Source organism: Simochromis diagramma, unplaced genomic scaffold (genome assembly GCF_900408965.1).
Source record: "Simochromis diagramma unplaced genomic scaffold, fSimDia1.1 OVJJ01000421.1, whole genome shotgun sequence".
Taxonomy (NCBI): domain Eukaryota; kingdom Metazoa; phylum Chordata; class Actinopteri; order Cichliformes; family Cichlidae; genus Simochromis; species Simochromis diagramma.
In genome coordinates, this window is record NW_024387250.1 from 6,776,474 (window position 1) to 6,791,801 (window position 15,328).

The 15,328-nt window shown below is 39.2% G+C and overlaps 1 long non-coding RNA gene across 1 annotated transcript; it reads right to left on the bottom strand.

The window, feature by feature from the left end:
- Nucleotides 1-778: 778 nt before the first annotated feature.
- Nucleotides 779-4,140, bottom strand: LOC120714694. The gene is made up of 3 exons (XR_005691480.1): nucleotides 3,408-4,140; nucleotides 3,201-3,274; nucleotides 779-2,290 (listed from the first exon to the last, which is right to left on the bottom strand). It is a non-coding gene; the product is annotated as an uncharacterized LOC120714694 (long non-coding RNA).
- Nucleotides 4,141-15,328: the final 11,188 nt, after the last annotated feature.

Consider the following 15,328-nt stretch of genomic DNA (forward strand, 5'->3'; position numbering starts at 1 on the left):
TTTTCAAAAAGAGAGACTAGCTCTTGTCAATAGAAGCATGATTCCAGAGATCAATGGAGCAGATTTATGCACTGTGGTATATGGGAGATTACCCCCAAACCTGGAACCCATATCTGTCTTGGGCTTTCACCCCCTGCTTCCTTCATAAAAAGAAAATGACATCATAAAGCGTAAACTGGGCTTGATATCAGACTCCCTGGCTGTAATCCCTAGGAGCTTTTTGATACCTTTGATTTTCATTTTTCAAGGGCGGCATACTATTAATCTTTCGGTGGGGTGTAAAAACTAGATGTGGAAAAGCTCTTCAGAAAACCTGCAAGCTCTCCATCTTTTTATCAGAACAGCAAGGTCTTTGGCTGGGGCATTATCAATGTTACAAAATGCATACATCTCAGAGCTCAGTCTCCTTGGAAAGGCTTATTTGCCAAGACAGTGTGTAAACTAATAATTTCAGGGGCAGCTATGCAGCCTTAGGCACCTGTTAAAGTCAAACTGAATATATCATTTTATAGTAAGCACTAATTGTCTTTGTTTTAAATACTAAGGTTAATAGTGGTTTGGATAACATGAAGGCAGTTCAACATTTTACATGTAGAACTTAAACCTCTCACAGAAGATGGACATAGTTGGATGTGTGACGTGACTTTTCCACTTGTGGTGTAACAGTACCTCACATATTTGAGGTCACAAAAAAGGAAAAAAAGACATTAAAAGTTTCTGTCAAAAAGTTTACTTTATATTAATTTTTTTAAATTTCTTATTAGGAACCACTAGCAATCCATGTCCAGTCCTTGTTTTTTCACACAAAAAATAACATTTCCAATATTATTCAACTTTTTACATAACATTTTAAACATGCAATGACTTTTTCCCAAGGCACATGGGGACAGCGTAAACACAAATGTGACATTTCTATAAAGCAGTCATGTTTCCAAGCAAATGTAACTCCAATTTAAAACACAGTTTTTGCTCTCTACCAGCCCTGCAATACAATTGCTCCTTTTAAGCTGTCATATGCTTCAGATTTTTCACTAGTTAGTCACCAACTGTGTCTGTCTGCCACGCTCCACAGCTAAGAATGTGCTCTATAGCTACAATGATCAGTTGCCCAGTAAATTTTGCAATATGCCTTGTTTCAGATCATTTTTAGAAGAAAAAGATCAACATACTTTGACACGACTAGACAAAAAAACAAAAAACAAAAATCAAAAACCCAAACCTCACATCTGAATATGCTAACGTGAGCCACAGGAAACAATCATACGACCTTTCTGCTATTCTGTGACATAGTATCCACTAAATAATAATTAGTTATTCCATCCATCCATTTTCTTCTACTTATAATATTCAGGGTTGTGGGGGTGCAGAGGTGGAAGGCAGTTTATCACAAACATTCATACCTATAGCCTATAACCCTTAACCATTCATGTCCTTGGACTGTGGGAGGAAGCTGGAGTACCCAGACCCTCACACCCAGGACCAATACAGTTCTAACCAAAGCACCACTGTCCTCAACCAGGTATTAAAGAAAGCATTCATCAGATATACTTATTATGAATAAAAAAAAAATTGCTAGTGCAAGAAATGAATGGCTGGGAAATCATACGAGATATTCTGATTTCAGATATATATTTTAAAGACACCTAATTACTAATGTTATATACATATAACAAAGTGAGCCTGTGGCCCAGTTGGTAAATGAGCCACAGTAGAGCAGAGGTAAGCTCCAATTAAGATAATAACTGCACATACAAAGGTGTTTTAGATGTCACTTCACATCTTCCTTTCCCATCATTATATGTTGTGAGTGTGAATATGAAATTTTGCAAAAAGGAATAAATGAATAAATGTACATGAGTGACGCAGTAGCTCTTCAGGATCACAGTTTTTCATAATTCACAGGTTATACTAATGCCTAAGGTACAAGAACAAAGTGATAAGTTTTCTTGTCTTTGGATGACGGTACTGCACAAAGTTATGAGAAGTGAAATCCACCGAGACCTTATATCCAGTTATATCCAGTACAAATCCAGCTTGTATACTACCAAATTAAAATCATTTCAAATTTCATGATTTTTTTTTTAGTATATCAGGAGCAAGTATTTGGCTAAACTGTAAAGAGTGTGACTGTGAAAATTTTAAAGTACCCACAGAATGACCTTGACCTTGAGCACCAATCTAGATAAAGATCCCGATACTGCAGGAAGACATTCTTGTCAATTGTGGATGGACTGATGGATGACAGACACCTTGCCATTGCATGAGCTCATCATTCCTTCAGCTGGATGAGCTAAAAATAGACACACACAAAAAGATCTTTACAATAAATCATTTAATCAGAACCTCTTAAAAGACACAGGAATGGTGTCTTGATGTAAGCTCAATCATCCAGTTAAGGAAATCCCAGAAAGTTGAATCTGTTCATTTGGACATAGTGTTTTTAGCGTGGTAAACATTTCTTTTCTTGAATAAGTGACAAAACATTTTGCGTCCAGATGTTGACTGTCTGGGATAGTGTTGACAATTTTTCAAAAAACACATGTTTAAATGTGATATTTCACCTTAATCTTCACTACTCTAAAGACCTACCACAGTCCTGCTAATACATACTGTATGAATTAATACCATGTCTGTATACAAAGCAGTAGCTGTTATCCTGTTATCCCCCAGCTAATGATGTACTGGAACCACTACGCCTGATGTAAAGCCATATGTCAAAACAACAACAAAATGAGGTTCTCCAAATGCACATTATATCTGTCTTTTCATTTCAAAGTGCAAACCAGCATTTGAAAAAGAAAAGAAGCAGCTTCCTTTTTTTAAGCCAGGCATTTGTTAGGTATGTAGATATCGATAAGGAAACCCAGCGTGCAGCAGATAGTTAGTATTCTGGAAAGGGCTCCTGGAAAAATAGGCTGTTTTTTATCCCTCCTGTGAAACACCGCAGGCCACACCATTGCTCCTACTCCAATTAATTTCTACACCCCATTCATATTACTCTTCTATGTAAGTGCAACGTTTTCTAATTGTATTCATCACCAAAACCCTCACTTAAGTTCCCCCAGTATATTTATTATCACGCTAACTGGGTCTAAATTATTAAACCTTAATGATGTGGGCTCTGAAAATATGTTGTCCTTTATTTTCCCCACAGAGAATCAATGTTATACATTAGCAGTATAAATTAAGTAATACTTTACCTAGGCATGTTGCTGCCTTCAATATTCCTACTCAGTAAAATGTATTCTCACAGTCCGATGGCTTGCGGGTCCCTCTGGGGAGGGGATGATATAGTTCATTCTAATGAAAGAGCTAGGTGCTGCTAATGGTTTAAATGATACATTTGTGCGAGAACAGCAGAGAAAATACATATAAAAGACTTGGCGAAAACAAGATAATTCACGTACCCGTGGGGATATGATGTCATCGGGCACAAAGTGTGTGCCGAGGCTCCTGAGAGGCCGTGCACGCAAGGAAGAGCTGCATGTTCCTGCGTGATATATGTGGGTCAGTAATAGAAATGGGAAATATACGGTAAAGTCCATCACACTTAAAGGTTAATTACAATAGCTACAGTAGTTCTACCTCTTTATGGCAAAATTGCTTGTTATTAATCAACCTTAAAGTGCCGTGCAACATTATAAGAAGAAGAGAGGCATAATAGTCTGACATAATGTAATCCCCGTCTTTTTAGGATACTTAAATAAGCCCTTTATTTGAAATTATAGCAGAGAAAGTGCCAATTAACAAACAAAATCAAATTTTATAATACGCGGATACACAGCAGAGCGTTTTGTAGTTCAAAATGTGCTTGTGGAGTCATTAACATAAATTGAAATAACGGATGTCTTTAATTTAAAAACCTTCTTTACTATTATCTTTTCAACAAATCTAAATGGATTTCCTCGCTCCCTCTGTTTTTCAAGGTGGGAAGTAGCCTCTAGATAAACGGAGATTAGAGAGCATTGTCTCATTGCAAGAGCGTCATCCATAACACCTTCCCTCGGAGTGACTTCAATTACATTAACAAGCTAAATGCTAGTGTGAGGGGGCATTTAGAGGTAAAAACACAGAGCGTCGTTACAAAGGTAGAGCCGGTGACTGATGACGCTCGGGCCGCGGAAATACGGAAGAAGAAGCGCATCTGATCGAGGTAGCCTTGATATTTGCCAGACAGAGAAAAGGACTAAGCTCCTCCTGCCTTCTGTCTCCTGCTTCTAGGATAAATCCCCACTGATCGCTAATTGTGTGATTCTTCTTGTCTACATCAACTTCAGTCCGACAGGTTATTTCAGCTTGTTATCGGGAAAACATTTATCCACTTGGAATTATTACTGTGCTAGGGCCTCTGGTGAAACACAAACAGTAGTGAATCTTTTAGAGTTATGGTAAGGCCTCTCCTCATTAGATGGCCAATCGACTGGCGGAGCGGAGGGGCCAATCCCAGCCCTTTATTGAGTGTTAAGGAGACACAGACTGACATTTACATCTCTTGCTTCTTCATGACCGACTAGAGAGAAAATGGCTGCCATAGATCCTGGCTCTGAGCAGCGGCATGTAAGGTCAGACAGTGAGACACGTCTTCATCTCAGAGCAATGCTTCACGGACGAGATGGCGCATTGCTTCACGGAAGAAAATAAGATGAAGGCAGGAAATACAGTGGGCGCTTGGTAAGCAATACGTCACGTCGATGAGTTCACGCAACACACAATGTTCGCTCAGGGCAACAGATCTCCTCAAAAACAAACCTAAAAGATGTAAACAAGACAAGTCACCCAATCCCATCTTCTCTGTATTGACTTATTGAGCAAAAACAGAGGAAAACACTGTTGTAGATAAAGTACCGTCATACCTTCAACAAACCACAGCGGCCCTCCACTTCTGAGGTGCTCTTTTCATTCAGTGGCAATTACACTCTACACCTGGCAACACAGAAGACATCCCAATGCCTAACAATGTCGCAGAGGAACTCTCTTCCAAACTACCATCCCAAATTGGCTCTGTAGCTTCGACCCAATTAGGACTGAAATATGGTAACTGCATCAGCCATTACAGAGCCGTGGAGACCGTACAGAGAGAACTCTTGAAGGTTAGGAGGGGGTATGCTTCACGAGTGATATGTTGTGCAGACTTGTGCTTACACAGCAGAAAGAAGCACCATGACAGGGGGACAGCAGAAAGAAGAAAGGAAGTAAAGGAGGGATGATAAATAAACACTGCTGGATAGATATCCTGTGGACATACAGTATATTAAAGTAGAGGGGAACACAGAGAAGATTAGTGTTTCAGTCGAGCACTAGACTTATTCACATCAACCTTTCCTCTGCATCTTACTTTTAAAGGGAGATTTTTGTTATATGCTAATACAGTCTGTTCAGAGCCTAATGTAATGAGCCATAGTCTTAGTGTAAGCTTGCTGAATTTGCATTATAGCATGCAGTATTTTGCCAATTTATTATGAAAGATTTTTCAATTTGCAAGCCTATTCTAGCTACCAAACGTAAAAATAAATGAATAAAACACAAATTGCAAAAGCCAAGGCATTAAATATGCTTTTACTATGCAAAAATAGTATTATGCTTCTCATCAATTTCTCAGGACATTTTAGCCAAGCTGCATAAAATAACACACTGCCTTCCCCCATCCCCTTTCTCCTTCTGGATGGCTTACTGTGGCCTACATGTGCTCCTGACACCGGGGTAACTAATGTTCCTTGTGCTAGCAAAGGATTCTGATTTGATATAAGCATTCAGACCTGTCTGCCTTGAGATATGGCATCTGTCACCCTTCGCTACGATTGATTCCCCCCTGCCCTTAAATGCAGTGCTTGCAATGCACGCCAAGGACACCCTCCTGCCTGGTCAAGTAATGACAATCGTCTTTAAGGAATAATGGCCCGAACGCCGCTTTTGAAAAGTTACCAGGCCGCATCCAATAATGAATTCCCAGTCGATGACAAGTTGATAGATTCCTATTCTTCAGATGGGACACTGTAGCTGCAGTTTAATTGACAAGAAATGAATTCAGGAGGTTGGAAAGGAAAGGCAGGGATGATATGGCGGTAGGGAGGAAGCAAGAGGGGGACTAAATTCTGTGTGATCAGCAAGGTTTCAAACAATCATTGGCGAAGTGAAGTCTCGCCATATCTATAAGTCATCGTGTTTTATAGGCTATTAGGATCTCCAGAGAAGGGCCGTGTGGAGACCGTGGCTTTTTGTCGAAATTAAAATGTCAGAGAGGAAGAAATAGAACAAAACAGGGAATCTGCAATTAATTACCTGGCCATAAAAATTCAATAATCGTGAAGCAATGCTGTTTTCCGCACAGCAGTACTCCTGATCACAGCAAACTGGAATAGAATACATTCATCTCCTCAAATTACATTTCTAATCTAAAGGGGGATATAGTAGAGGGGGAAAGCACCTCCATTGTGAGTGAAGTACTAACACAGCCTGTAGCTTACTCCTGGGTAGATAAACCTATGCAAAAATCTAAATCTGTCCATGAAGAATGAAAAGGAGCAACACCGCATATTAAAAGGTAATCATTATAAAATTAAAAAAAAAAATTGTTGACAGAATTGAAACTTGCTGTCAGTGTGGATACTTAAAATATTCACCCATACGCGCAGTGCCGATACAGTAGGACTCCATCTTTTTTCACCACTATTGAATAATATATAAGAGATATTACTCCAACGTAATTGCTGCTAATGATTTTCGGAATGATACTTACCATCAGTATATGGAAGGAAATGGAAATTCAATAGTAAAGTGTTGTTAATGTGAGAAGATACAGCGTAATGTAAGTTTCATTGACTTATTTGCAAAGGGGTATAACACTATTCCTGAAATGGTGCATGTAGATGGAAATATTGAGAGAACTTATTACGAGTCTTTACTGAAAGTCTGAAATCATTATTAAAAAAAATTACAATTATTTATTAAATGTGAAGAAAAAAACAGTACTCTGATAGCTGATATAGCTCATATGGAAAAGAAACAGACTAAAGACTACATAAAGAAATGACAAGAGTGGGTTCAAGCTATATTGAACCATAAAGGTGGTAATACCTAATATTGACCTTTATGCTCATTAGACTTCTACAAACTCTGTTTTTTCCTTATTTACTGTATTTCCATGTATGTATGCCCATATCTCAATAGCAAAATATAAAGAAATTATTTCTGTACAATAATATACAAGATTTATAGTGACTAGGGGTTGGAAATCAGCCCTAGAGCTCCAGTAATGTCTGCCTATTTCACTAGCTAGACCCACGTCCTCCTTTTAGGTTTGGCAGTGTTTTTTAGTAGATAAAGGCAAATGGTTTAATCAAGAATTGAGCTGTGGTTTGGGGAGGGCCTTGATGGGGACTGGCGGCAGCTCCCGGGCCTGGCAGATCCCCATGTTCTAATGAGAAGTGAGGAAGTGAAAGGTTTGAAAAAAGGGGACGGAGGGTGGGGCACGAAAAACGAGAACAAACAGCCTGTAGAACTGGAGGGGGGGGTCATATATAGATAAGACCCAGAAGGGACGTGTTTGGAGGCTTGGCACTGCCTCCTAAAATTCAGATAATTTATCTCCAAATCTTGTCTAGTTGAGTTGGCTTTCATTCACAAAAGCAGTGAATGCTCGAGTGGCAGCACAGGTCAGTACACAAACAAAAATCGACTTAATTTTCACAAAACAAATTATTATGTGACTTATTGTTAAGTCATTTTTCCTGCACTGCTACTGTACACCCAATCTTAGGGTTGTACCCTTTGCCCACTTTAACCCCTGCAAACTATTTGTTGACTATATTGGGAATGTCTGTTTTAACATTAACCCTATCACGCATATAGTCACTACAGTGGACAGCTATTTAATGGCTGTTTTCCTTTATTTGTGTCAGTGTTGATGGTATACTTGCACATAAACCACTACATTGGACACTGGTGTGTCACTCCATACCCTGCCACACACTGGTTGTTTAATGTTACTATAGATGTATGACGTGTGCCATTGTAATTATTGTTATTTAACCCTGTCATACATGAATTATGACAAACTCAATCAGGATTTTTTCTTAAGCACTTTATTCAGCTTTTCATGCCTAAAGATGAATAAAAATACTTAAGAAAAAGTCCTGATTGAGGTTGTCATAATTCATGTATGACAGGGTTAAACAGCACTAGATGCTTCAGATGTTTTAGTGTCTTGTTTCCTTTCGTAGTTAGTTATGCATCAAGGTGAGAGGAGGGTAAGGGCACATGGGTACAGTCTACAGGAATCTTTGCAGACATAAAACTCAGACTCCCAAAGCTGAGGGTGGTCTGAAGGGGAGAAGGAGGGGTTTTAATTTAAGCAATGCAGTGGTGCTATATTTCACCCTCTGCTGTTGTCTCACATTATCTTGGTAAACATCCCAGGTACTAATATGATATATTTTCAAGCAGGCAGTGTTTCATCCTGCTCTCTGTGTGATTGATGAATGACTGAGGTATGAAACAGGGACGGAGATTTATGTTGCTCCGATGCATAGAATATGTATGATTATCAGCTCTGTGGTAAGAGCAGCTTGGTTTGAGTGATAGGCACATGGAGAGAAATCAACTAAATGACTCCATTCCCCCAGAGAAGTTACAGGAGGTTGTTTGTTTTTTTCTATCTCATTTTAGCCGTCTCTCAGATTTTTGCAGGTATGCTCCTTCACATGAGAGGAAATGATTAGGCCAAAAGTCTTGCCAAGAAAAAATCAAAGCATGTATGTTATGCACCATTTGCCTCTTATAGCACTTTAACTGCAATGTTTGACGTTTAAATAAGAGATGAGTTCAGATTACTTTCTTCATTAGCAGACGGTGCTGAATCACACTCACTTTGTATTTGCCTACACTTGCCTACCAGCCTCTGAAAAAGTGTGACAATAAGTCAAAGTGAAATGTGGTAGTTTATCTTTGGTTATACAGTAATTCTGTCTAACCTCTGATTTAGTTTTAATACACATTGGCATCTCTGAGTGCCTCAAACAGTCAGCTCCTAATTGATCGATAGGATGTCATCGTAAATCCCCAAATCCTATGCACGTTATTGATCCTTCCGGAGTGCTTGCTGCTTCTCTGCATATGTGATTGCCTCAGTCCGCACACATGCCAAGTATCAGGCATATTTTATCCACCGGAAGCATTATCATATGCAGACCACATTGTTTTTTGGCATTTGAGAATTACTGCTTGTCAGCATGACTTGAATGACATCCTAAAGAGGACTTCATTTCCTGCTCACCTCAATTTATTTTTACACAAGAGTCATAAATAATGCTAATGCACCAAGGTGCATTGGTCAGAGTAATTGTTTAATTGCTTGCTAGTGGACTTGCTGCACAATTTAGTTAATGAACACTTTCATATTTAGCTTGAAGTTGAATGAATTCTCAGAAAATGCCTGAGAACTTCTACTTTGCACGTTTGCCCTACTCATGCTTGTATGCAGCGTTTCACAGGTATTTACCTCGGCTGATGTGTTTTTAAAACAAATCAATTTTTATACGTGTATTGACTTGAATTCATATTTAAAAACCAAATCAAGGAGATAGATCCGGTACTAATACATGGGGTATATTGAAACTTTAAACACGATATTAATTATTTGAAAGCCAGCAAGGTTACTAGCTTCTTTAAAGTAAAGTTTGCAAGAAATATTTATAGATTTGGTCTTCAGTCTTACTTGCCTGCAACCTAAGTCCTTGCAAGATCTGGAGAGGCACAATTTATATTTGCAGCACTTGATCTGGTATCACCCACACAAAGTCATGTCCGTCTAAAAGGACACACCATTGCCTTGTGTGACTATGTCAATCCCAAATTTAATATAATCTAATTCATTCAATTTATTTTTACGTAGAAAAATGGTAAGTCTCAAGATTGTACAGAATTGTCAAACCAATAAATATTTATATTGTTTGCAGTGCTTACGGTAATGGACTGATCTGCTGGCTACGATCATGAAAAATTAGGTAGCAAATGCCCATTTATTTTAACTCATTGTTGATCAGCTTAGAATTTTCACAGTAAACGTATTGACTCCCTTAGGTGAAGCACAGATATTGCTAATAATTGCTGTTCCCATTAAGGCATCCAATAATAGCAGAGCATTTATAACAGAGGTGATTTCACCTAAATTAAACACACCTAGCTAAAATGTCTGTAGCGCTAAGATCAAGTTTATCCAACTGGTTGGTGAATGTGGCATGATATAAAAGTCTCCCAGATGAAGATGTATAGCGCACAAAACGACTCTGTTGCTGGATTTGTCGAGAATAAATTTATTGTTCTCATTGTGCGTACTTAATTTCTATTTGTCACAGCTTATTGTCAATGTGGAGGATGAGATGTTAGAGGCCCCGTTGTGGAGAAATGACTCACCCTGAGTTCGTTTAATGGTGGCACGTGTCCAAACACAGTCCACAAGGTGAAACAAAGAGAGGATTTGTCGTCTTATAATTGCAGTTTAATAAAGATCTCGCACGGTATCAGCAAAACCTGACAGGCTGGTCCTTCTGGTGCTTGTAAATGCAATTGTGCTAGTCAGATGGTGCTATCGCAAATCATGCTGAAAGTTAGGTGACAGGTAGCAGAGCTCATGGATACTTCCTGAAAAGCTGTGACATGTTTTGGACACAGGCCAAGGATTGGCTGCATATACTGCTGTGTGGCTGAAAATCGAGTGCTGCGGGTTACTTGAGCAAAACAGGCAATTTTAAAATGGAATTTGTTTGAAAAATATGATTTTGTGCAGAGCTATCAAGGAATCTGGGACATTTTAAGTGACTCGTTTTAGCAGCATCTACACGCGACAGTATTTAAGACTAACCATGAAGAATAGTAAAGGTAGTTAATATTTACTGAACTTCATCTAATGTTTATGGTGAAAAAAAAATGAGGTGCTGACAATTTGATGGAAAACATTTCCAAAATGGAGGCTCTTGAGGATTAAACAATGCCCTCTCTCGACACTGACACCACCCCCCCTCCGCTGCTCTTGTTTCACCCCTCACTTTTAGTGCTGATGTATGGCTAATGTGTGACAGGGAGAGCTCCAGTAAAACCCTGCATACATGCCAAAATACATTTTACAAGCACTGCTCTAATCAGCTTGCAGCCAGAGGCTCATAAATTGCCTCAGTGTGTCTGGAGCTGGTGAACAAACGCAGCTTATGGTCACTGCTGGGTTGGATATACAACAGGCCACGCTCCTTGGGTAGAACCAACTCTGAGTGCTGCTGGTGTTGTTTGTGAGTCATTTCAATAAAGGGAGGGAACAACCCAGTGCCGTGATATCAAAAAAAAAAAAATGACAGGGAGCAGTAATTTATGTGCTTGTTTAATCAGCTGAGTGCATGTAGGCAAATGTTTGCATAATGCTGCATGTTTTAAGTCAAGGCATGCATATCCCCATGCCTGGATGATCTCTCTCATGTGGAAAGTCTATAACATGTTAAAAGATGTCATCATACTCACATTCAAGGACCACTGGAGGAGTCATCAAAGTTTCCTACATTTCAAATTATCAAAATGATTAGGAACATTCCTGCAGGTAGGATGTGTCACCACTTCACCGGGGGGAGGTTGTTTTGTTCTTTTTAATCTCAGCTGTAACCTTCAGCGTCCTCCACTGACAGGAAATGCAGTTTATCAACTGGGGATGACACCAGCAGAGGTGATATATGCAGGACTGTACTTCCCCAGATAACTCTAATAACATGAAGCCCCGTTGCTGCTCTGTTCCCCCGTTTTCAACCAGCAGGGACATCCCTGAAGTAGGAGAGGTTGATCAAATAAAATGATACTTTGAAGTGTGCGGTTGAATCCTGCCATGACTTCGCCAAGTCCTTAAATGACATTCCAGAATGCACCTTGTCATTTCAGTAGAAGAAAACAGGAGGCAGCCTCTATCTGTGGTTGGTGTCGTCTTTTAAACAGCAATTTTTAAATATTTTCTGTGCCACAGCTTTATAATTTATAGGTGTGCCGCTTATACACATGAACTAATGTAATCCGAGTGTGTTGCTAATAAAGGAACAACCATAGTATGTGTTAGCCAAGCCCAGCATGTGTCTAAGGTCTAAGGCTACAACTGTTTGTGCAGAAAGGTTACAGATGTATCTGTTTCCTTTACTATATTGAAGCAGATCCTCTTGTATTTACACTCAGCTGTGAATTAGAATTCTCATAGTCTTCTTTATTTATATCCTCTATTTTTCCTCATGTGCTCAGATTCATTTAATCCAATTTGGATCCATTGGATGGCAGCACTGAGAATGGCCTATATTTAGAGGTGCTTCTATAAAAGAGTCTTATGGAAAGAATCATATTGTTTTCAAAAACAAAGTGTGAAAGGGAAGAAATTTAGACTTTAAGTAACCACTGGCTTGCCCTAAAAAAAGGAGAAAACAGCAGTTCTCTGTCGTATGTTATACAATATAACGGTGCCCTGTAGATGTACACTGAAGCAAGGCAGATTTTGTGTTGAACAGTGTGCAGAACACAGTCTTTTAATGACACATTTATAACAGTCTTCACCTTCAACATTTTTACATAGCTGTCAAATAAAACCTGAGCAGAGGAAGGCTCATAACTGCTGTGAGAGTATAGACTGTGTCTATGAAATCCAAGATTTGTTGCTTTTTATTCTGAGAGAGGATAAAGTTGAGCTTAGCCATCGACACACACACACACACGCATGCACGCACACACACACGCACAAGTGCACAGACACTGCCTTCTGCTTGGGCAACCAATAAGTAGACTGTGGCTTTGGCAGTGCTCTATCTTATTTACAGGACGTTTGTTGCACTTGACATTTATCATGGCTCCGGGGCCATGAACTTCATGCAAACGCCATCGATGCATTCAATGCCAAGAGCCTGAGGCCTCCTGTCTCAGCGTCATCACAAGTCTTTTCACGCTAAGATAAATCACTTCCACTGTACCCCAAGGAAGGAGAGGCATGGAGGTGGGGGATGAGAAGATGGAGAGAGTTAGATAGGGGGAGCAGGGACAAGGGGAGGAAGAGGGAGAGCTGAGGTTCAGGGAGAGGGGTGTTAACATCTAAGTAATACCCAGAGGTTAACGCCAGCCCCATTTCTCCCTCGTTAATTCATACAAATATCACTAACCATTATGAAGGCAGCATATGGTTTTGGGTAAATACTCTTTAGATCTTGGAGGGATGTAAACATTGTAAGCACATGACTGCCCTCAGCCTCAGGACATGGAAGCACTCAGTCTTTATCATTTGATATATCTAGTATATTGACCTATAGGTTGAGCTTTTCTAAGAGATAAATGTTTATAGCTATTGCAGCAAGCAAATTAATAAATATAAAGCCAGAGATCTTAAAACAGCATGTTCAGTTAAATTCTGAAGCTGATTGATGATATGGAGGGTGTGACATGATTAGCACTAATTATTCATGAGTGGTTAGAATTAAAGATTGTTACTTTACCTAATGGTCGGTCAAGCACTGCCCACAGGTACTTGAACTTTCCTTGAATATATCTATTTTACACTACTACACACTTATACTAAATGTCATAGGAAAATACTATATTTTTGTCTGCTCCGGTCATTTACAAGAACATTAGTTTTTCAATATCTAATTTTATCAACAAATGATATGCTGTGGAAATCACAGATGAGTCAATAATTTAATTGCTTGCAGATGGAACGTATAACACTGATCATCTCAATCAGTCAATCATCTCAAATGCTGGAAAATATTCAAATAGTTACTAATAAATAAGTTGCTGATGTGAGGAAAGTGTCAATACAGAGTGGATCTTACACTGTAATACAGTAAGTACTCTTATTGACCTATAATGACTTGGGAGCATCAGAAGTGAGCTTTGCAGTAATGAAAGTATTAGGACAATGACACAATATTTTTAATTTTATCCAGATGTGATCAAAGTGAAGACTTTCAGCTTTAATTCAATAACTATTTAGGAATCGCAACTATTTGCATACCTAGTTCCGGATTTGCAGATTCCCAAAAGCAATTTAACAATTAACTGAAAAACAGCTTCATGTAGTCTGTTCCCTCTTTTTTCCGAATAATAGTTTATTATAGGTGTTGAACTTTGATAACTGACCATTTCAATTCTTAATATGAGGTCCAGAGAGATGCTGATGCAAGTTTATCAGGTCATCATTAGGCTAAAAAGCCTCAATAAACCCTTCAGAAAGATGTCAAATAAAACCTGGAGTGGCCAAAACAACAATCAATGTCCAAGTCTACAATCAAGAGATGCTTTCATGAATGTAAATACTTTTACAACGAAGTGCAAACCAATGGTTACATTCAAAAACAGGAAGGCAAGATCAAACTTTCCCAGAAGACATCTACAAGAGCCTGCACAGTTTGGAGAAAAACTAATGTATGGACAGGTCAGATTAAGTTGAACTTGAATGAAGTAAAAATGGTAAAAATTGATTTACAGTTCAAATACAGCACACTACAGCCTTGAGTATTCTTGAGAATTGTTGCTCACAATTTTGCTGACCCTTTATGACCACAGCGTATCCAGCTTGTGATGGCACCTTCCAATAAGATAACACATCATATCACAAAGGCCTAATAATCTCAGACTGGTTTTTGAACACGGCAATCAGTTCACTTTACTCACATGTCCTCCACAGTCACCAGATCAAAACAGACGCCTTTAAGAAGTGGAACTGGAAATTCACATCATGGATGTGCAACTGAGAAATCTGCAACAACTGTGTGACACTATAAGTTTCCTTGAAGATGTTTCACCTCTCATCCATGACGCTTCTTCAGTTCTAAGAGTAATTGGTGGAGAGTCCCAGATTTTAAAGGATCAGGGATCTCTCTTTTAAGAACCCTTCATCCTCTCTCTTTTGAGATCCCTTCCCAAACGCCATAATGCCCACTTACATCCTGGGCCATTTGACCTCAGTAAATCACATGATAGGGTGGGGCTAGGATTCACAGTGGGTTCACCCGAAACCTTGGCTGATTGTGACCCACATCCGTTTTCATACCTTCACTCATGTGATTAGGTAGAGGATCAATACAGGGTCTGTGACCCTCATGGGGACACTCCCATAGGGCTTAAAATCTGGGACTCTCCACAGGTTGCTCCTAGAACTGAAGAAGCTTCTCAGATGAGAGGTGAAACGTCTTCAAGGAGACTTAAAGAAGTCCAGATCCCTTTTTTCTTTCCAAGCTCCTTAGACTACGATGACCTGGATGACTGAGAACCTTCACAGGCATGTGTGACACTATCATGTCAACATGGACCAAAATGCTTTTGAATG